General features: G+C 40.3%; 3 long non-coding RNA genes across 3 annotated transcripts; 2 read left to right on the top strand and 1 right to left on the bottom strand.

Moving 5' to 3' along the window:
• Positions 1-1532: 1532 nt before the first annotated feature.
• LOC130236079 (uncharacterized) lies at positions 1533-2450 on the top strand. The gene is made up of 2 exons (XR_008838441.1): positions 1533-1748; positions 2067-2450. It is a non-coding gene; the product is annotated as an uncharacterized LOC130236079 (long non-coding RNA).
• A 5369-nt stretch (positions 2451-7819) lies between these two features.
• LOC130236072 (uncharacterized) lies at positions 7820-9389 on the top strand. The gene is made up of 2 exons (XR_008838438.1): positions 7820-8687; positions 9006-9389. It is a non-coding gene; the product is annotated as an uncharacterized LOC130236072 (long non-coding RNA).
• Positions 9390-9473: 84 nt separating this feature from the next.
• On the bottom strand, positions 9474-14034 carry LOC130236066 (uncharacterized). Its single transcript, XR_008838437.1, has 6 exons — positions 13973-14034; positions 13246-13423; positions 12711-12847; positions 12293-12382; positions 11274-11363; positions 9474-9507 (listed from the first exon to the last, which is right to left on the bottom strand). It is a non-coding gene; the product is annotated as an uncharacterized LOC130236066 (long non-coding RNA).
• Between the last annotated feature and the right edge of the window lie 8086 nt (positions 14035-22120).

Below are 22120 nucleotides of genomic sequence, written 5' to 3'. Positions count from 1 at the left end.
ATAAAATTCCAGCAAATTAAACAAGTTTAAATGATTTACACCAAGAAAGAGTCTTTTAAAGAGTTCACATATAATTCAAAGTCCTTTCTGAAAATAAAAAGTAAGGGTGTTTCTTTGTAAATTTACATTTATGGATGTAAAATTTTGCCAAAAAAAGCAATAAATTAATAATAAATTTAAAATGAGAAGGATCTACATTCTGCGAGTAATTAAAGAATAAAATTTTGGGGTAAATACAGAAGTTTGGAAATAAGAATTTTTTAATGAAACTGGAAAAGTCAACCCAAAAAAACTTTATGGTAAGTACACTCCCAAAATAAACAGTTTAGTGTTTTATCATATTGAGAACAGAATGAGCATTTAGGGGAAATATTGTTATTAAATTTAGCTAGTTTGGTATTTATTGGGTAAATGTAAACAAATTTCTGGCGTGAGATGTAGGCCTATCCCAGATAGCAAATTACATCTGGCCCAGATATGGCCCACATCCCCCACTTTCTTCTGGCCCACATACCGCACGGAATGACGGCGATGACTCAACCTGATTGTGGCTGACATAAGAATCCAAAAGTCAGCCACACCTGAACCAGATCAGGGCCACATCTCAGAAAAAGCATGGTCCATATCTGGGCCAGATGCGGCCCATACATTTTCTCCCATCTGGCCCAGCTGCGGCCCATGCACTTTCTCCAATCTGGCCCAGATGCGGCCCATGCACTTTCTCAAATCTGGCCCAGATGCGACCCATGCACTTTCTCAGATCTGGCCCAGGTGCGAGCCATGCAATTTCATAGGTCTGGCCCAGATCTGGTTCAGTTGTGGCTGACTTTTGGATTAGATGTGGCTCACATCTACAATTGGTAGCTATATAAATCACATTAAAAGGAATGCTTAATTTAAATTGATTTATTTTAAAAAAAGGCTTTAAAGGAAGCATATAAATTGATACACACAAATATATAATTTATATAATTTATATAAATAGATGCATACAAAAAAAACAGATTGATCAACGCAATACAAATAAATATATAAATTAGATAAATAGATGCATACAGAATTATGACAAATTAAATGCAAATAAACATATTAAAAAAGTTAAAATTAGATTAAGTGGATATATACAGAATAAGAAGAAAATACAAACACAAATGTATATAGAAATTAGATAAATAAATACAGAATAAACACAGAACATTTTTTTTATAAAATGCATATTAATTAAATTAACAAATATTTTATAACCATTTAACCAGAACCAATAATTAAAAAATATGTAGAGGGCAATCCAAAAACAAGGTCAGAGGCGAGGGAAGGGTCAAATAATCAAATTATAATTATAGAAACAAGATAAACAAGTATGAGTAGACAAAACAAACACAGAAATCGCATATTTAACAAAAAACATATTATTTAAATAATTACAATTAAATATTTATAAGTATCTACCAGAACCAATAAAAAAAAAAACTGAAAATCCAACAAGACAATCCAAGAGTGAGGTCAGGGGCGAGCAAGGGTCAAAGTGTGCAAAAGGCCATTGAGTAATGTTGAGTTTCGGAGACTTTTATTCTGAAATCGCGGCACATACCGAAACCGGAATAGGCGCTATTGAATACAGAGAGAACTGTTGTTGCATCAGTCATTGCCGAGCGCGGCTCGTTGTCTGAAGTAGCACTGGAAACGTGCATTGCTGCTATACTGAGTGTCTGACTGGATGTAATTGTGCTTCTGTGCGTGTTATGAGAGTGAGTACAGTTCATGTTATAACATTTATTGAGAAGTTATGCTTATTATTCTCAGTTACCACAGAGATACCCGATGTCATTATGCTAATTAGCATGCGTTAGCATCGCGATCGCGATTATATTCACTGTTTGTTCAAGTGTTCATATGCATAATGTTTTGTTAGTAAATGTGGATATTAGTCTGTGATTACATCTAATCATGTTTATTTCATGAGGGAAGAGCCTAAAATGTATATGTTAATGGTGTGTAAGATTGCTAATGTAAGGATGTATATGACTGATTGCTGATGCTGGAGTGTTATTATTTGTCTGTTACAGAGAAACCACAACCTTTATAAGCACAACTCATCGGCTACACACTCATTTAATCAGGACATCAGTAAATTAACAGCTCCGCAAGGGCAATCTACATTGTGAGGAAAGGCTCTTATGTTTGTCTATGGCCAAGTGATACGCTCATAGCACTCTGAAGGCTCTTTGGAACACTGTTTTACCCACATACCGCAAACCAATCTCAAGGCTGGGCCTAAACGTCAGGTCCGTGGGCTACTGGTAATAGTGTTCTATAATTCATCGTCCTTTGAACCTGTGCACCGGAAACAATTGGACATTTCAGTGTACATCTGCTAATATTCACAGTTGGCTCTTCTCTCTCATGTTCATACTTACTTGCCACAATAAATGTGTTTGATTTCATCCCTCCCTCTGTCGTGTTCTAACAGACACACCTGGTTCACTGCTATACATAATCGAGCTAGCCTCTGATATCAGGTAGCCTTCGCTACAATTTTGGTCCTTCGAGCCGGATTTGCAGCTGTGCTGGGAGTATGGAACAGAGTGGTGAAGGTAGGGCCCCACATACTCGGCCCAAAAGGCAAATAAGACAGCCATCTTACTTGAGAGACTATGAAGTTGGTGCAGTGCGAACAAAGGTGCGTGAGCCCATACATAACAGCCCAACACACCACACATATAGAGAGGAACATTGGAGCCCGCAGCCTCATGTTAGGTGGAGTAGCGCACCTAATGAGCACGATGATTACTCCTTTCATCAGGATGAGAGCCTTGGATCTATGAGCTTAGGATGGCCAAGCACCCCAATGCCCTATACTGATGAGGTTACTGAACAGAGTGTGTCACATAGAGAGAACATGCCAAGACAAAGGGCTGATGAGAGTTTACAGCATAGTTATACATCACTTCCTGAGCATAGAAGGGTAGGACACCTAGAGAAATCATCAGACAGGGTGCACACAGTAGTACAGCAGGAACGAGTCACAGAACCCTGGCCAGTGCCGCCACCTCCATTATCTGATGACTTTATCTCACCGGGAAAAGAGGAATGTGATGATAGACTGCCACCACCACCATGGCCCTCCTCACAATATCCACCAACATCCATAGTAGGGGAGGAGTTAAGAGTAGTCACTGTTATAGATAGGATGATGGGAGAGTTGCAGCTCATGCGGGACAACGCAACATCTAGTATTACAGCACATTCACGTTTGCACTCCACACCTCATGACTCAGGCCACCCTTTGCCTAGCCGACGTCATGAACAATACGGTTCACAGTCCTGGTTACGGCCGCCAGAATCTTACCCATCCATCATTCATTCCCAACGTCGAACTACTCATGCGGAGGTACCTGTATCTCACTACCAACCCAGGCCCCACCAAAACAGTCCAAACCCTTACCAATATAGACAGTTCACGCCAGTATTAACCACTTTAAGTGGAGGAGAGTACAAAGGGCCAACCCCTAAAATCCCTCTCTTCGTTCATAAAGACCCGATGGAGTTCTCCAGGCTAAAACTAGCTTTAACAAACTTGTTGCCCGCTGATGCCACAGAGCTCTTTAAATATCAGGTTCTGGTGGACCATTTAAGACTTGAGGAAGCTTGTCTTATTGCTGACTCGTATATAAACTCCCCCACGCCTTATTCAGACACTATGGCGGCCCTAAATGAAAAGTTTGGTCAACCGCATCATGTAGCTTTGAAAAGGATTGCAGCAGTAATGGATTCACCTGAGGTCCGAAGGGGAGACACATTCGGCTTTGAGCGGTTTTCCTTGCACATACAGTCACTGGTGGGCATGCTACAGACCCTGGGCCCCGATGGTGAAGTGGAGCTGAGATGTGGCTCACATGTTGCCAGACTTCTCACTAAACTTCCCTTGGAGATGAGAGCAAACTTTCGGCGTCAGATGTTCAATCGCCATGGACATACACACACACTACTTGATCTGGCAGAATGGCTGAGATATGAGTCGTGGTGCCAGGGCTATGACAACCCCACAGAGGTTCGCTTCCAAAGGCCACCTAGCTACCGGGTTGAAAAACGCCACAGCAAGCCAGCAGCCACTGTGCTACATGGAGCAGAGAGCTATATGCCGAACCAAACAATCAGACCTGAAAGTCAGAGCTCATGTGTGGAAAAGGGAAAAGTCAAGGTGAAACCCTACTGCCCATATTGCGACTGTACTGAGCACTTTTTAAATAAGTGTCTCAAGATTCAGAATCTCACTACGGAGGAAGTGAGAGAGTGGATAAGAGCTAAGAAAAGATGTTGGAGATGTGGGAGATCACATCAGGCTGCTCAGTGTGACCTTAAGAGGCTCTGCAGTGTATGTCAAGGCAAGCATCTGAGAGTTCTGCATGATGTCAATGCACTTCCCAAGGATGAGCATCTGAAGGCAGAGAGCTGTCTTGTTAGCACTAGTACAGAAGTGCTTTATCTGGACAGGCCCACAACGACCTCTCGAGTTTTGCTGAAAGTGGTCAGAGTTTGCTTGCATAATAAAGACAAGACACTCGACACGTACGCTATTCTGGACGATGGGTCAGAGCGTACAATGCTCCTCACAGAGGCTGCTGAGAAGCTTGGCCTACACAAGAAGGCTGAAGACATTGCTCTCCGTACCATACGGCAGGAGGTCCAAACACTTAAGGGATCCTCTGTCTCATTCAGTGTCTCATCTCCCACCAATCCCAGGAAACCTTTCCGGATCGTGAAAGCATTCACTTCACCCCGCCTTGATCTAGCCGACCACTCCTACCCCATCATGAGTCTGAAGAGAAAGTATAAGCACTTGGCAAACATCCCTCTCCATCCATTCAGCCGTGTCAAGCCACTTGTTCTAATCGGAGCTGATTACCCCCACCTACTTGCACCAATTGAACCAGTAAGACTGGGCCCTTCAGGAGGACCGGTAGCTATTCATACAAGACTTGGATGGACACTCCAAGGACCCACACCCTTTGCCCATTGGGTGTCAGACCCCAGTCTATGTCTACTCACAAGCATCTCACCTGAGACAACAGAACTGATGCGGAATGTGGAGAAGCTCTGGAGGATGGACACTCTACCATGTCAGAGTGATAAACAAGCCATGCGATCAAGGCAGGATAAGGAAGCGGTGGAGCTCCTAGAGGCTGAGACGAGACGAGTCAACGTTGCAGGCATTCTCAGATATGCCACACCCCTACTTCGGAAACGAGACATTCCCCCTCTAAAAACTAACAAAGAAGCTGTCCTCCCAAACCTCAGGAGTACAGAGAGAAGGCTGAGCCGGGACCCCCAACAAGCTGATGAATATAGAGCAGCTATCCGCAAGCTGGTAGAAACTGGAGCAGTCAAGAGGATTGACCCAGGTGAAGCCTCCAGCACTGAAGAGTCGTGGTATATACCACACCACTTGGTGAGCCACAACGGAAAGAACCGTTTAGTCTTCAATTGTTCTTATCAACACCAAGGTCGAAATCTAAATGACACTCTCCTTCCTGGACCCACACTGGGAGCCTCCCTTTTGGGTGTCTTACTGAGATTTAGGCAACATGCAGTAGCAGTCAGTGGAGACATCAAGAGCATGTTCCATCAGGTTCAGCTCTTGCCAAAGGATCGGCCCATCCTCAGGTTCATTTGGCGAGACATGAAGCGGCTGGAACCACCGGATATCTATGAATGGCAGGTCTTACCATTTGGGACTGCATGCTCGCCCTGCTGTGCCACCTTTGCCCTCCAACTGCATGCGAGGAATCACAGCAAGGAAGGAGATGGAGTCAGGCACTCAGTTGAACAATGCTTTTATGTGGATAACTGCCTTCAAAGTGTGGATACTGCAGATGAGGCCAGGAAACTAGTGGATGAGCTGAGGGAAATCCTTGCATCTGGAGGGTTTGAGATCCGGCAGTGGGCCTGTAACTTACCTGACGTCATCAAGCACTTGCCTGCCGAAGCGAGGTCTGACAGCATGGAGCGATGGCTCTCCCATGACGAGCCTGATCTACTGGAACCTGCCCTTGGACTCAGCTGGCACTGGGAGACCGATACTTTAAGATACAGAAGTCGACCTCTGGAGTATAGAGCATTGACACTGAGGAATATCTACAAGGTGTTAGCACGACAATACGACCCCCTGGGATTTATTTTGCCCTATACTACGCGTGCAAAGCTGATAGTGCAGCGCATGTGGGACAAACCGAGGGACTGGGATGACCCACATATTCCCCAAGAACTGCAGGAGGCATGGAAAGAGTGGGAGTCAGAGCTACACTTGTTGCCTCACATTTCATTTCCTCGACCATATACTCCTCTTAGTCAGATGGTTGCCTCCAGGCAGATTCACGTATTTAGTGATGCCTCCGAACGGGCCTATGGAGCTGTCTCCTACCTTCGAACTGAGGACAACCAGGGACAGGTGTCCTTGGCATTCCTGGCGGCCAGGTCCAGGGTGGCACCCCGTCGGCAGCATTCAATTCCCCGACTTGAGCTCTGCGGTGCTCTGACAGCTGCCCAACTAGCAAAGACTATTGAACGAGAATTAACAGTGGACATAGATCAAACAATCCTGTGGAGTGACTCTACAACAGTGCTAACTTGGTTAAAGTCGGAGTCATGTCGTTACAAAGTCTTTGTGGGCACTCGTGTCGCTGAAATCCAGGAGCTTACAGGAGGGAGTTCCTGGCGTTATATTGATTCGTTGCAGAACCCCGCGGACGATGTTACACGCGGAAAGACCTTAGCAGAGTTAGCAGGACATAACCGGTGGAGTCGAGGTCCACCCTTTCTCCTCAAAGGGTCTGAAGAATGGCCATCATCACCGGGAAAACAACCTGATTTAGATACCACTGAGATCAGGAAGCTTACTTCATGTAGAATGATAGCGAGAGCTGATAGACAAGAAACCCTGCAGGGGCAGTCTTTTGCATCTTGGAAGGAAATGGTTGAGGCCACAGCCCAGGAGCTGCATGGGGTGGCAGATGGGCCCCCAAATGCAGCAGACTACAGAAAGGCAGAGATGATGATTTTCCAGAGGATTCAGTCAGAGTGCTTCCCAGAGGAATTGTGTCGCCTTCGCACTGGAAAGGAAGTGCTTCAAAGTAGTCGTTTATTGACCCTGTCCCCGGAATTTGATTTGAATGAGGGAATCATACGCGTTGGAGGGAGGCTTAGACGGGCGGAATGGTTGGATCCTGCCCTGAAGCATCCTATAGTCTTGGATCCTGCACATACTGCCACAAAGCTTCTTATACAAGACTATGATGCTCGTCTTTGTCATCCAGGCCCTGAGCGAGTGTTCGCAGAGATGCGCCGCAATCTTTGGATCATTCATGGAAGGGAGGCAATCCGAAAGGTGCAACAGCAGTGTCAAGAATGCCGCAGGTGGAAATCCAAGCCAGTAGTGCCGAAGTTAGCGGACTTGCCTTTAGCCCGCCTGCGTCTACACAAGCCAGCATTCTACTCCACTGGGGTCGATTGCTTCGGACCCTTCCAAATCAAAATCGGACGGCGCTCAGAAAAGAGATGGGGAATCATCTATAAATGCCTAACCACACGCGCAGTTCATTTGGATCTTCTGCACAGTATGGATACTGACTCTTTCCTTATGAGTCTTAGACGGTTCATTGCTCGCAGAGGGACTCCAGTTGAACTTCTTTCGGATCAGGGTACGAACTTTAAAGGAGGAGAGAAAGAGCTCCGTGACTCCTTCAACAGCATGTCCTCAGACCTTCAACAGCTCTTAGCTAAACAGAAGATTGACTTTCGCTTTAATCCCCTGCTGCTCCTCACTTTGGGGGTGCTTGGGAGAGGGAGATCAAGTCAGTCAAGTCTGCTTTACATACCGTAATAGGTGTTCAATCAGTCGCAGAAGAGGTACTGTACACTGTGTTACTTGAGGTTGAAGCCATTTTAAACACAAAACCACTGGGCTACACTTCATCCAGTGTTGCTGACTTGGATGCTATAACCCCGAATGTTCTTCTGATGGGGCGGCTCGATGGAGCCCTTCCTCCTGTAGTGTACAGTAAAGATGAGGGCCTAAGCAAGCGGAGATGGCGGTACTGCCAAGTTCTGGCAGATCATTTTTGGTCCCGATTCATTAAGTATTACCTACCATCCTTGCAGTGCCGACAGAAGTGGCATGGCACCCCAGCTGACCTCACAGTGGGTACAGTAGTCTTGATGATGGACCCCCAGTTCCCCAGAGCTTTCTGGCCAATTGGTAGAGTGATAAAAGTGCATCCTAGCGCAGATGGTCACGTGAGATCAGTAGACATTAAGGTCAAAGACAAGATCTACACCCGCCCGGCAGTCCGACTAATTGTTCTCCCAGAAATCCCGGAATCGGAGGAGGATAAGAAACACCCTCCAGTGACTTCAGATTAAAAAGTGAGCCTTTTACATGAGCAAATTGCACACAATTTGGGGGCGGCTGTGTAAAAGGCCATTGAGTAATGTTGAGTTTCGGAGACTTTTATTCTGAAATCGCGGCACATACCGAAACCGGAATAGGCGCTATTGAATACAGAGAGAACTGTTGTTGCATCAGTCATTGCCGAGCGCGGCTCGTTGTCTGAAGTAGCACTGGAAACGTGCATTGCTGCTATACTGAGTGTCTGACTGGATGTAATTGTGCTTCTGTGCGTGTTATGAGAGTGAGTACAGTTCATGTTATAACATTTATTGAGAAGTTATGCTTATTATTCTCAGTTACCACAGAGATACCCGATGTCATTATGCTAATTAGCATGCGTTAGCATCGCGATCGCGATTATATTCACTGTTTGTTCAAGTGTTCATATGCATAATGTTTTGTTAGTAAATGTGGATATTAGTCTGTGATTACATCTAATCATGTTTATTTCATGAGGGAAGAGCCTAAAATGTATATGTTAATGGTGTGTAAGATTGCTAATGTAAGGATGTATATGACTGATTGCTGATGCTGGAGTGTTATTATTTGTCTGTTACAGAGAAACCACAACCTTTATAAGCACAACTCATCGGCTACACACTCATTTAATCAGGACATCAGTAAATTAACAGCTCCGCAAGGGCAATCTACATTGTGAGGAAAGGCTCTTATGTTTGTCTATGGCCAAGTGATACGCTCATAGCACTCTGAAGGCTCTTTGGAACACTGTTTTACCCACATACCGCAAACCAATCTCAAGGCTGGGCCTAAACGTCAGGTCCGTGGGCTACTGGTAATAGTGTTCTATAATTCATCGTCCTTTGAACCTGTGCACCGGAAACAATTGGACATTTCAGTGTACATCTGCTAATATTCACAGTTGGCTCTTCTCTCTCATGTTCATACTTACTTGCCACAATAAATGTGTTTGATTTCATCCCTCCCTCTGTCGTGTTCTAACAGACACACCTGGTTCACTGCTATACATAATCGAGCTAGCCTCTGATATCAGGTAGCCTTCGCTACACAAAGCCATAAAAAACAGTCCAATGCAAAACATCCTGAAAATAGGAGAAGACAACAATTACAAGGTGCTGTATGCAGAGTTCATACAGGCACAACTCGATTAAAATCAAGGACTTTTAAGCACTTTTTCAAGCACCTATTTTTATTTTCAAGACTGACACACAAGGTATTGAACACCTGAAATGTATTCTCAGCAATACATAAAAACATTCCATAGGAACTACCTATCAATTTATAAAAAAAACATTGATAATAATATAATAATTCATAGTATTAAACCTATTTTAAATGTGCTTGTGAAAAATGTTTTTGTTTTTAATTTGTTGATGTTTTGGGAAAGAGGACTGAAAATTAAATTACATTAAATTAAAGAACTAAAAATACTATTTCATTGCTAAAATAAAACAAATTTTAGTAAATAATACTAATAGGGAATAAAAGTACATGGTATTCTTTTATTTAGTTAATTTTTTTTTTAAATCTGATTTTCATTACGGACCTTTTTTAAGTGTAAACTTGTTCAAATGGTTTAATTGTTTAATTACAAGACTACATTTATAGAAATTTGCATTAACAAAGGAAGTTTATTTTAAGGAACTATATTTTTAAACTTGGAAAGGTTTCAAGTATATGATGAAAAGAAATGTAAAAATTTTGCCTTTTATTTACACATTTTACACTGTTGTTCTTATTTGCTCATTCTGTGTCTGCCTTTACAATCTGGCATATTTGTTGCTTAAATAACTTTACAGTACATGGACATTTTATTTTACATGACGTTAAACAAATGACTTTACAAAAATATTTATTTTAAAAATAATAAAACAAATGACTTTATTTCACTTGAGGTATTTGAAATATGACAACACTACATTTTTCAAAATAGTGTTTTTAGAGCCTTATTGTTTATTTTGATAAATGTTACAACAGATTGCTTTGACCTGTAATGCCTGTATAAATCATACATATACCTCATTCAGAAACATTTCCAGCATATTTTTTGCCGTAAAGAAATTAAAGTTCCACCTTTGCTAAAAGTTCTGCTAGGCAAAAAAAAACTCTGCTAGGCTAAGTTTCACTTTACTATATTCGATGACACTCGAATACACTGTCAGAAAAGTCTAGTGGCTAGGAATGAGCTGTTCACAGTGTCTGCTATAATGTTAGTGTTGTGTTTGGTGTGTTTACATTGATGAATATGGCCACGGTGTTAAATGTGCAGTACAGTTACGATCGAATTGCCACATTAGATCGTTATGATAACATAATATATGCCATCAGTGATTTCCTGAAGATAAATACTAAAAAAATAATGCAACTAGAATAACTACAGCAGTCGCGATTGTCTAATCTCATATGAAACATGAGATCGCGATGACATATGATGGTGTGCAGGTGCTGTCCCAATTCTTAGGGTTAAATTTTGAAGCCCTTCCTCTTAACACTCGTTTTTAAGGGCCAAGGGGAAGGGGTAGGGGTACAAAAACCAACCCAAGGGGTACAAAGGGGAACAAACCCTGTGACGTCAGACACAGCAATATTCCAAGATGGCGGCGCCCTTGTGCTAAAAGCTCTTGTAAAACATGCTCTTTTCATCAAAATTGTTACATTAATCGAGTTTGTTTACTATATTTTCATTAAAGCGTAAAGCAATTTACGAAATAATGTAAACTTGATTAACTGCATCACTTCCACTTTAAGACACTGGCAAGAATTTCTGCTATGCAATGTAGGAAGATCTGACACTCAAAGTTTTCTCCATCCATTCATAGTCTGAAATCTTGGTAACTAGTGAAAGTACCTTTGAACTGACCACAGATCTTGATGTGGTCTTTCTTGATCTGGTCTTCTTCACTTTCGATCCTTCTCTGGGTTCATCTTTACAAGGAACCTGCTGAATGGAAAAAATCCTTAGTGATAAAACATGGACTACATCATGCTCTAAAATGTTTGAAATAAAAGCAGAGTAACAGGACAAGCTTGTGGTGGAGGTTTGCTAGAAAAACCTGTGAGAGAGGATGTTGTGTGTGAGACAAACTGAGACAGATTGTTGTATGAATGTGTGTTTGTGAGTGTATGTATATGAGAATGCATTCACAAGAGTGTGTGTTAGTTTGAGGATTTTTTTTGTGCAATGTGTATACGTGGAAATGCCTGTGAGATTGTGTGGATGTGAGTGTGAGGATTTGTTTGTGGGGCTGGGAGAGAGTGTGTTTTTGTGACTGTAAGGATTTGTGTGTGAGGGCGTGTGAGAATGTTAGGAAGCGTGTATAAGTGTGTGTGTATGCAAGTGTGAGGATGCATGTGTTTGAATGTGAGTGTGTGAACATTTTCTTGTTATGGTGTGTGTGAGAGTGTGTGTCTGAGTAAATTTGTCAGGGTGTGTGTGTGTGTGTGTACATGTTTTTGTGACATATCAGGACACAAATCTGTATAATGACATAGGTATCACAAAGGTATTACAAAAACGAGGTGAAATATGAGGACATTGGTGACGTCCTCATTTCTTAAAAAGCTTAAAAATCCCACAGGATGAGTTTAATCAGAGAGTAAAGCTGCACACTGTCTCTTTTGATGGTTGGGTTTAGGAGTAGGGTGGGGTGAGGGCAATACAATATACGGTTTGGGCTGCATAAAATGAATGGAAACCTATGTAATGTACCCACTTTTCACAAAAACAAACGTGTGTGTGTGTGTGTGTGAATATGGGGATGCATGTGTGTGAAGATTTGTTTGTGATGGTATTTGAGAATGTGAGGATGCGTGTATGTGTATATGTGTGTGTGTGTATGTGAGGATGCATGTATGATGCAAACGTACCACACAAATGATGCAGGGTCTACTTTGACGTCCACTTCAGAGGACAAGGTTTTCCCATCCGCTTTATGGAACATCTGGTCCAATATTTCACTGAAGTAGAGAAGTGTTTAAGAACAAGCTAAATAAAAACTGTTTTTTGCTATTTTAAATATTAGGGCCTAACATTTGGTTTAGTCAAGTTATTTAAAATAATTTTCATTGATTAAATACTTGCCCATATATAGAAGTAAAGAATAACCAAAATAAATAATGTATTAAAATGTGATTATATTTTATATTTAATCTGCAAATCATTTGTTGTGAAATTTGAATGTTCTCCATTCAGTATATGCATAAAATAAAATTAGAATAAGAATAAAACAATAGAACTCTATATCAAATAAAATACTTCCTATCTAAATAAAGCAGGGGCTTTTACCTAAATGAACTTTATTAGTATGGTTCCCTGCTTCCAGTTAGCTGCAGATACTTCCATAATCTGTACTCTGGAAAAGTGTGCTTCATTTGGTTCTTGACTTAAGAGTAACTGGTGTAACATTCCAGGTCCATCACAATCTGAGGTAGAAAGGCAATATGACAAAAGACAAGACAAATATGAATACACATCTCAGAATAAAACATTTAAAGATATAGTTTACTATTCTGCCACCATTTACTCATCCTCTACTTGTTTCAAAGCAGTTTGAATCTGTTAAACACTAAATCAGATATTTTGAAGAATGTTAGAAACCTTTAACTATAGATATACATAGTAGGAAAATCTGGGTTTGTGTTCATTCATTTTCTTTTCAACTTTGTCCCTTTATTAATCTGGGGTCACCACAGCGGAATGAACCGCCAACTTATCAAGCATATGTTTTACGCAGCAGATACCCTTACAGCTGCAACCCATCACTGGGAAAAAACACATACACTCTCATTTACACACATACACTATGGACAATTTAGCTTACCCATTTCACCTGTACCGCATGTCTTGTGGGGGAAACCGGAGCACCCGGAGGAAACCCAAGCCAACACGAGGAGAACATGCAAACTTCACACAGAAATGCCAACTGACCCAGTCGAGGCTCGAACCAGAAATCTTTTTGCTGGGAGGCAACAGCGCTATCCACTGTACCACCGCACCACCTGAGTTTATGTTCAACCAAACAAAAAAATATTTTGAAACAAGTGGAGGATAAAAGATGCCATTATTTTGAAGTGAACTATCTCTTTAAAATTCAAGTGTCAAGCATTAGTCTTAAAAACTTGTGTATCAATAGAGGAAAACTAAATCCAGTGAACAAGCAGAATCATTATGCCATTGTATTCAATGGTTCTCTTTTACATTTTTCACTCTGAAATTAAAACTTAAACATGCAATCCAAGGTAAAAAAAAAAAACTAATTTAATCTACTTTTGACATAAAATAACATATATTGAACCAAACTTGCCTTAAGTTAAGTCCATCAGACTCCAGACAATCCAATAAGGTACCATGTAGAAACATTTAGACTTTCTTTCAAAATAGATTTTTTTTATAAAGATATTTTAAATAAGCTATGACTTCACACAGTGATAAAATAGCAGCATTAAATCTTGTAGTACTTTTAAAAATAAATAAAACAAAATATATTATTTCAGTAACCAACAACCAGTCTGACATATGCAAGTTACAAAATATGTACAATATAGTACCTGGTGTGCTTGATGATGAAGTCAAACAATTAGTAATGCACTAATGTGAGAGTTGTCCTTTCCTTCAGCTTGCATCCATGCATGATTCTTTATTTTCTGTAACAAATGAATACATTACAATCAATTTATAAAGATATTATTTTTACTTGCCACAATATCATTTGTTTGGACTTGATACATACAGAGTACAAGATATAAGAAATATAAAACATAAGATATGGATTTTAAGCTTATTTAAAACAATTGTTTACATTTTTTAACAAGGTTTAATATTTCATAACACATTTAGACTACATTTTTTAGCTAAGTAATGTCCTTCATAAGTCACATCATGTTTCAACTGTGGATTTTTTCAAACATTTTGGCTTTAAAACATTTTGCCGTTTTAATGCAGACCAGTCTCAACAGTGGCCAGCAATAACCACTAACATTACTCTGCAAACTTTAGCTGAAACCTGATAAAACACACATTAATAAGCAAATCAAGATTATTAGGATTAACGTTACCGAAAAGTGACCGAATTCATTCAATGTTTGATCTAAAAACAGCACAAAAGCGGAAATCGGCACCTATCACATCTATAAAACGGACAGCGTATGATTCATTCATTCACGCTCCCGTTTCAACAATGTTCTTTATATAACACAGCTGTCTTATTGTTATTGATCATTTAATTAAGACTGACAAGCGAATAAAAGGGTAATTGTAAATGAATTCATATTAACCCTGAGCTCAATCAACTTAACAGAGGTTACTGAACTAACGGCTTACAAGGCCATCATACTCAGCCGTTTTTATCCATATTAGCCAAATATAAGTTAAAGTTTTATCACTATTTAAAACAGGGACTTTTCTAATAAAGAAAAAACATCACCTGACGACAAATATCTCAGAAATATGCTTTCAAAAATAATAACTTACCTGATGTAAAGAAGAAGCTGAAATGGCGGACTTGACTTCACTTCCTCGTTTGAAAAAAATAACCGTCACTCAGGAGGCTCCGCCCAGTCCACCAATAGGAATGCAAGGATGAAGCGAAACACATATTCGCCACCAGGGGGGCAGTTTATGAATATGTTTTTGAACATTCTGAAGAAAACTGGTTAGTTTATTTATTCACAACTTGTCAAAAAAAATTATATTATGTGTTAGGCAATATATAAAATATAAAAACAATGGCAACCTATGGAAAGTCCCCATAATCCACAAAAACACCCTGTGTGTACTGGTAGTTTATTGGTGTTGTGTAAAAAATCTTTGACATGTTTTTCATGTGATTTTACACTGAATATGTAAATTTATAGTATTTTCCAGTTATTTTAAGATTTCAGAATAACATGAAAAAACATGAAATAAAACTGTAATGTTACATTGACCTCAGTATATATATATTATTTTTATGTGATACTGAGGTCAATATAACATGCTGTAATTCTACAATATTTACTGCCATTTTTAATATTCAGTATTATATAAATATTATAACACTTTAAATTAAGATATTTTAACAATTAACTAATTGCTAATTAACATGCTTATTAATAGCATATTGTCTATACATTTTTGATGACCCGGTTACAGGTGCACACACACAGAACCAGGAGAGACTTTTAGGCCTTTCTATGTGGAGTTTGTATGTTGTTTGTGTTGGTTTCCTCCAGTTTTTTCCATAGTCCAAAAATATGCAGTATAGGTGAATTTTGGATAAACTAAATTGGCTGTAGTGTGTGAATAAGATAATGTGTGGTGTTTCCCAGCATTGAGGATTGTACCCTCAGGGCTGTGTTGCAGAAGGAAGCATTAGTATCTGACTGCAGACTTGCATATGCAAGCTGTCTCAGACATGCAATCTCAGACACAATGCACTCAAATAAAGCCAGTAACGTTAATGTGAGGGGTAGAGTTAGGAGCGGGGTTAGGTGTGCGTATTAAAATTTGTCAGATTTATTTTTAATATTTTTTTGTGTTCTGAAGAATAAGTAATAAATAAAACTGTTGTTGTTTACAGTGAACAGCTGATTCACGAACACATTCATGTTATTCTGTTATTCACATTCTACTGCTCAGTTCTCTGCCATTTTTTTCTATATAGGTTAGTTTTATTCATGAACATAAAACATTTATGTCTATTTAATTTTCAAATTAAATAAAAAAGAACAACAATGTTGACAAAATCAAAAACAAAATCATTACACAAATGCAGAATTGCAAAAATAACACCAAGAATGCATTTTAATTCAGTATTATTAGATTATGAATTATTTGTAAAATTATTAATTAGAAGGTAGTACTAATATCAAATTAAATCCACCCAGTAGGTGGCAGTAGGACACTCTCTTAATTCATTCAAATGGAGAAACTGAACAAAACATTAATGGATCAAAACATAATAAATGATGAAACTCATTGCATTCATAGACATTTATAGATATACCAGATAATATGAAAAAAAAATAATGACGATTTTTACTCATGCTGGATCATTTACATATAACAGATAATATAATTTTATATTCATAGCAGCATTAAAGTAAAAATAAATCCAATATTGAGGAAATTAACTGAATTAATAAGTGATAAGGTTGCAAACATATACTTTCCCTGATAAGCAATACATTCATTCATTTATTTTCTTTTCGGCTTAGCCCCTTTATTAATCTGGGGTCGCCGCAGCGGAATGAACCGCCAACTTATCCAGCACATGTTTTACGCAGTGGATGACCTTCCAGCTGCAACCCATCTCTGGGAAACATCCATACACACTCATTTACTATGGACAATTTAGCCTACCCAATTTACCTGTACTGCATGTCTTTGGACTGTGGGGTAAACCAGAGCACCCAGAGGAAACACACGTGAACGCAGGGAGAACATGCAAACTCCACACAGAAACGCCAACTGCAATAACAAGCAATAGCTTATTCCTATTCTTAATAACTTAAAGAATAATTTTCAAACTTAGAAAGTCTTAAATCAGAACGTGCAATGTTAATATTTTCAGAGAAGTCTCCCATTCATTCACAGTTAAATGGGAACTAAAAATACACAACTCACAACTCAGTAAAAAGGCCACAACTCACACCACACCCGGTGTGTCACACACTGGCCACATCTGGCCCACATACAGCAGGCCACAACTCACACTACACTCGGTGTGACACACACGGGCCAAATCTGGCCCACATACAGCAGGCCACAACTCACACTACACCCGGTGTGACACACACGGGCCACATCTGGCCCACATACAGCAGGCCACAACTCACACTACACCCGGTGTGACACACACGGGCCACATCTGGCCCACATACAGCAGGCCACAACTCACACTACACCCGGTGTGACACACACGGGCCACATCTGGCCCACATACAGCAGGCCACAACTCACACTACACCCGGTGTGACACACACGGGCCACATCTGGCCCACATACAGCAGGCCACAACTCACACTACACCCGGTGTGACACACACGGGCCACATCTGGCCCACATACCACGAGCCACAACTCACGATAATATTGGCATGCTGTGTGTGGGCCAGATCTGGCCCATATGTCTCCTGCCATTGCCAGAAGTGAGCCATATCTGCCTTAGTTGGCCCAGATGTGGCCCAGAACTGTATGCTATCTGGGATATGACGATTTCCAAGTTCAAAGGTATGACTATCATAAGAAAAGAAAAACAGGGACAATTTATTTAATTATTGTTTGGGGCATATAGGCCCTCTATCACTACAACTAATAATAATTAAGATTTTTTTTAAGTTAATACAAGTGACCGTTCTGTTCTAATTGACTTAACTCTGATATCAAATATTGTTTACATTTAAATGAGCCTCGTCATTCTGTCACCATAGCAACCTGAGTTGTTTTAAAAATCCACACAACTGCCCATAAATTTATCGATCCTGATCATCGCGCTACAAAACTCAACAAACCTCCTGTTGGCAACTTTCATCAGTTTGTCTATTTTGGGAAGTTGCTCATGACGAACCAGCGGCGTTCAAGAAGGACCAGAGCTCTCCCCGCTCACCTGAAGGACTTCTTGCTGGAGCACGTCTCCTCCGTTGAGGAGCGCGCTGCGGCGGTCAGGCCACAGCTACAGCTGCATCTCGGACGCATCTCTGGAGGAGCGATATCTGAGAAACGCGGCTGTCCTCCCCGTCCTCCTTCCCTGCAGCCTCAGTCTCCTCAGTGGGTGAGTGTCAATAGGAGGAGCCGCTCTCCATCCACGGCCGGAGTGTGCAGGACTATCAGCACATCCATCGCAGTGTGACGCGCTCTATCATGAAGAAACGTGGTGGTCTCTACAGGTTGCAGCGAGGCCTAGAGGGCAAGCAGCGACTGTGGGACAAGCTGGACCGGCCTGCACTGATGTAGACCGAGCAGCCTGATGGACGTGTGTTCATCACAGAATTCAGTTCCAGATCCAGAGTTGCTCCTCAAATCATGGTGGACATCAGTGGAGAGCCACTACCTGAGGAGACCCGAAGAAAGAAGCCAAGGCACTGAGCCATCCTAGTGCCATATGTAGCATCAAGGGCACGTTTGTACTTACTGTATATATTGTATATAGTTCTAGAAGTTTGTAATACATAACATTTATATTTCATTCAAGTTTTTATCACATTACTTTTGGGTTGCTGGGTTCTTTTGGATGGTTTTTTTGGATATTGGCATGCGTTTAGCAAGGTTGTCTAGGCGGTTTCTTGTTGCTATTCTCCTCTGAGTGGTCTTTGACACGTTAATGGTTGTTAGTGTTGGGTTAGGATAGGTTAGGGTCCCTCACGCGGTTTGCAGCTTGATCTGCTGTGAGGGCTTGTGTGTATCAGTGATTCTGAGAGCTATGCCGCTGGTACTTCACAGCTACCAGTAGGGTCACCCATAGTGGATAGGTCTCAGCTGAGATGCCCGACCAAGACAAACCACCTGATTCTGGACAGCAGAAGATTGGCCTGAGGCTCCAGACAGAAGATGTGACCTGAATGAACAAGAAACTTCAAAATAGGTACCTACAGTTGAAGTCAGAATTATTAGCCCCCCTGTTTATTTTTTCCCCAATTTCTGTTTAACGGAGAGATTTTTTTCAACACATTTCTAAATGTAATATTTTAATAACTCATTTCTAATAACTGATTTATTTTATCTTTGCCATGATGACAGTAAATAATATTTGACTAGATATTTTTCAAGACACTTCTATACAGCTTAAAGTGACATTTATAGGCTTAACTAGGTTAATTAGGTTAACTAGGCAGGTTAGTGTAATTAGGCAAGTTATTGTTTAACGATGGTTTGTTCTGTAGACTATCAAAATATATTGCTTAAAGGGGCGAATAATTTTGACCTTAAAATGGGTTTTAAAATATTAAAAACTGATTTTATTCAAGCCGAAATAAAACAAATAAGACTTTCTCCAGAGGAAAAAATATTATCAGACATACTGTGAAAATTTCCTTGCTCTGTTAAACATTCATTCATTCATTTTCTTGTCGGCTTAGTCGATTTATTAATCCGGGGTTGCCACAGCGGAATGAACCACCAAACTTTTTAAATATTTAAAAAAGAAAAATAAATTCAAAGGGGGGCCAATAATTCTGACTTCAGCTGTATGTGGAGTTACAGATGGACTAATTCATAACACACACATTTACACACAATAAACCTTACATACATCAAGAATTAAATATTTATTGGAATTTAAAGAATAATTTAAATTTTTTTTAAATGGGTGAGACAACTTTCACTAAAACGCTTAAATGAAATTAATTGATTATTTCATTAAACATGCAATACTTATGACCATGGGGAAAATTAAAATAAGTGACTGCTTAAAGGTTATTATTGGTTATCTTGAATTAAATAATTGCAAACCAATAGAAATCACAACAGAATAAAACTACTGCTTTAAAGTAATATCTTTTGAAAAACATCTCACAGACACTCGGAATGAAATGAAACATGTATATACCTTTATAAACACTCTTCTTGTGTCTGAGAAGCTGATAATATGCATTTCATAATGTTCTATCTCCAACGGTGAATGTGGAGCTTGAGAAGTCGAGCACAGATGCAGATCCAGAGCGAAACAAATAAATGTACGAGTTTTTCTGTAACTGACAGGGTATCAACGAGCTGCTGTAAGAAAATAATTCCAAATATGATTTTCTTCATTTTTTGTAGTTAGGAGCGCGTACAGTTTATTGCTGATGATTGTATATATGATACCATAAATCATTAGAGATTAATTAGTAAGTAAATAAGTAAGTAAGTAGGTAATGTGTATTTATATAGCCATACATACATATATAGCCATACACCCAAAGCACTTCACAATCATGAGGGGGGTCTCTCCACACCACCATCACCAGTGTGCAGCATCCACTTGGATGATGCGACAGCAGCCACAGGACAACAGCGCCAGTGCGCTCACCACACACCAGCTGTTGGTGGAGTGGAGAGACAGTGATAGAGCCAGTTCGGTGAATAAGCATGATTGGGAGGCCAAGATCGTAAGGGCCGATGGAGAAAATTTGGCCAGGAAACCAGGGTTACACCCCTATTCTTTATGAGAAATGCCATGGGATTTTTAATGCCCACAGAGAGTCAGGATCTCGGTTTATGTCTCCTCCGAAAGACGGCGCTCACTGACAGTATAGTGTTCCCTTCACTTTATTGGGGCATTAGGACTCACACAGACACAGATTGAGTGCCCCCTGCTGGCCTCACTAACACCACTTCAGCAACTTGGTTTTCCCATGTGGTCTCCCGTCCAGATACTAAGCCTGCTTAGCTTCAGTGAGTAACCGGTCTTGGAATGTAGGGTGATATGGCTGGGGCAATGGGAATCAAGCTCTCTTGTCCTTAATACCCAGAATGCATTGTGCTGTTATGACACATTCCCATCCTCTATACAAAGAAATGGATACAGATTTAAATGGCAAGAATGTGTAAATGATGACAGAATGTTTGTTTTTGTGTGTGAACCATTCCTTTATTTCAAAGAATGACGTGTGTTTTATTTTACTGGAATTTAATATGAACATATGATCATTTTGTTATAAAAAGTATCTAAAACTTCCAGTAGGTGGTAGTAATGCCTATGAGTAAGACAATTCGTTCAAACAACTGAATCATTTAACAAAGAAGTAAACAGCTGTCTGGACTGTTTAAAACAAGGGTGCCCAAACTTGGTTGCTGGATTGCTGGTGTCCTAATCAAACACGCCTGAACCAGCTAATCAAACTCTTACTAGATATACTAGAAACTCCCTGGCTTGTTGAAGCAAGTTGGACTGCAGGACAGCGCCCCTCCAGGATTGAGTTCGGGCACCCCTGGTTTAAAACACGGATTCATTCAGAATGTAGACACACAAAAGATGTCGTGTGGCTTTAAAGGTAATGTTTTACGCAATTCTCAGTAGTTTTATTCATTTTTAAATAAAAGTTTTCATTACCAGTTATTATTGACCAAGTTTTTAGTGACCTAGGCATTGCTATTACCATATTACGATTACTAATAGTTATTACTGTATACTGCATACCATTTAAAAACTCCAGTTGCCAGTGTCAAGCTGTCAGATTAGCTGCTTTGTTAGAAACAACTGGAAATGGATTAGAATGGAATCAACACACGCCAGATTCTGCTCTAATAGAGACAAAAAAAAAAAACATTCACACTGAATTTGTCCAGATGTAGATGCTCAAAGACATTTTACTCTTGTGCACAGGAAGAAGTCCCTCAGACAGGAATTGGAGAGCTTTGGGAATACCTGCTGCTGCGAGAGGGGTCTGGATGAAGACCTGACGCAGTGCAATCTGAGCTGCATCCAATGCTTTTTAATGCGCTCACCTAACCCCACCTGTCACAGTGACGTCACTCACTCCATTGAGTGCATTGTATCTGACATTGCATCGCTGAGTGATGCAATCTCAGCTTGCATCATAAAGGCTGCATCCAGATACTATTGGCGGCTGCTGCTGAGCTTCTAGAACACCTGCAGTCCAGATACTGGATCTCTGCTCACCTGCTCTCAACTCAGCACTGGTGCAGCACCAGGTGGGTCCTCATTCACACTCATTCTGTGCTTTGAACAAATAAAGCTTTTGGTTACATTTGGATGGTTACATAGCCTGTTTCACACAT

This window comes from Danio aesculapii, chromosome 2 (assembly GCF_903798145.1).
Source record: "Danio aesculapii chromosome 2, fDanAes4.1, whole genome shotgun sequence".
Classification (NCBI taxonomy): Eukaryota; Metazoa; Chordata; class Actinopteri; order Cypriniformes; family Danionidae; genus Danio; species Danio aesculapii.
Note: the sequence above shows the minus strand (reverse complement) of the source record. Positions and strands in the feature narration are given on the sequence as shown.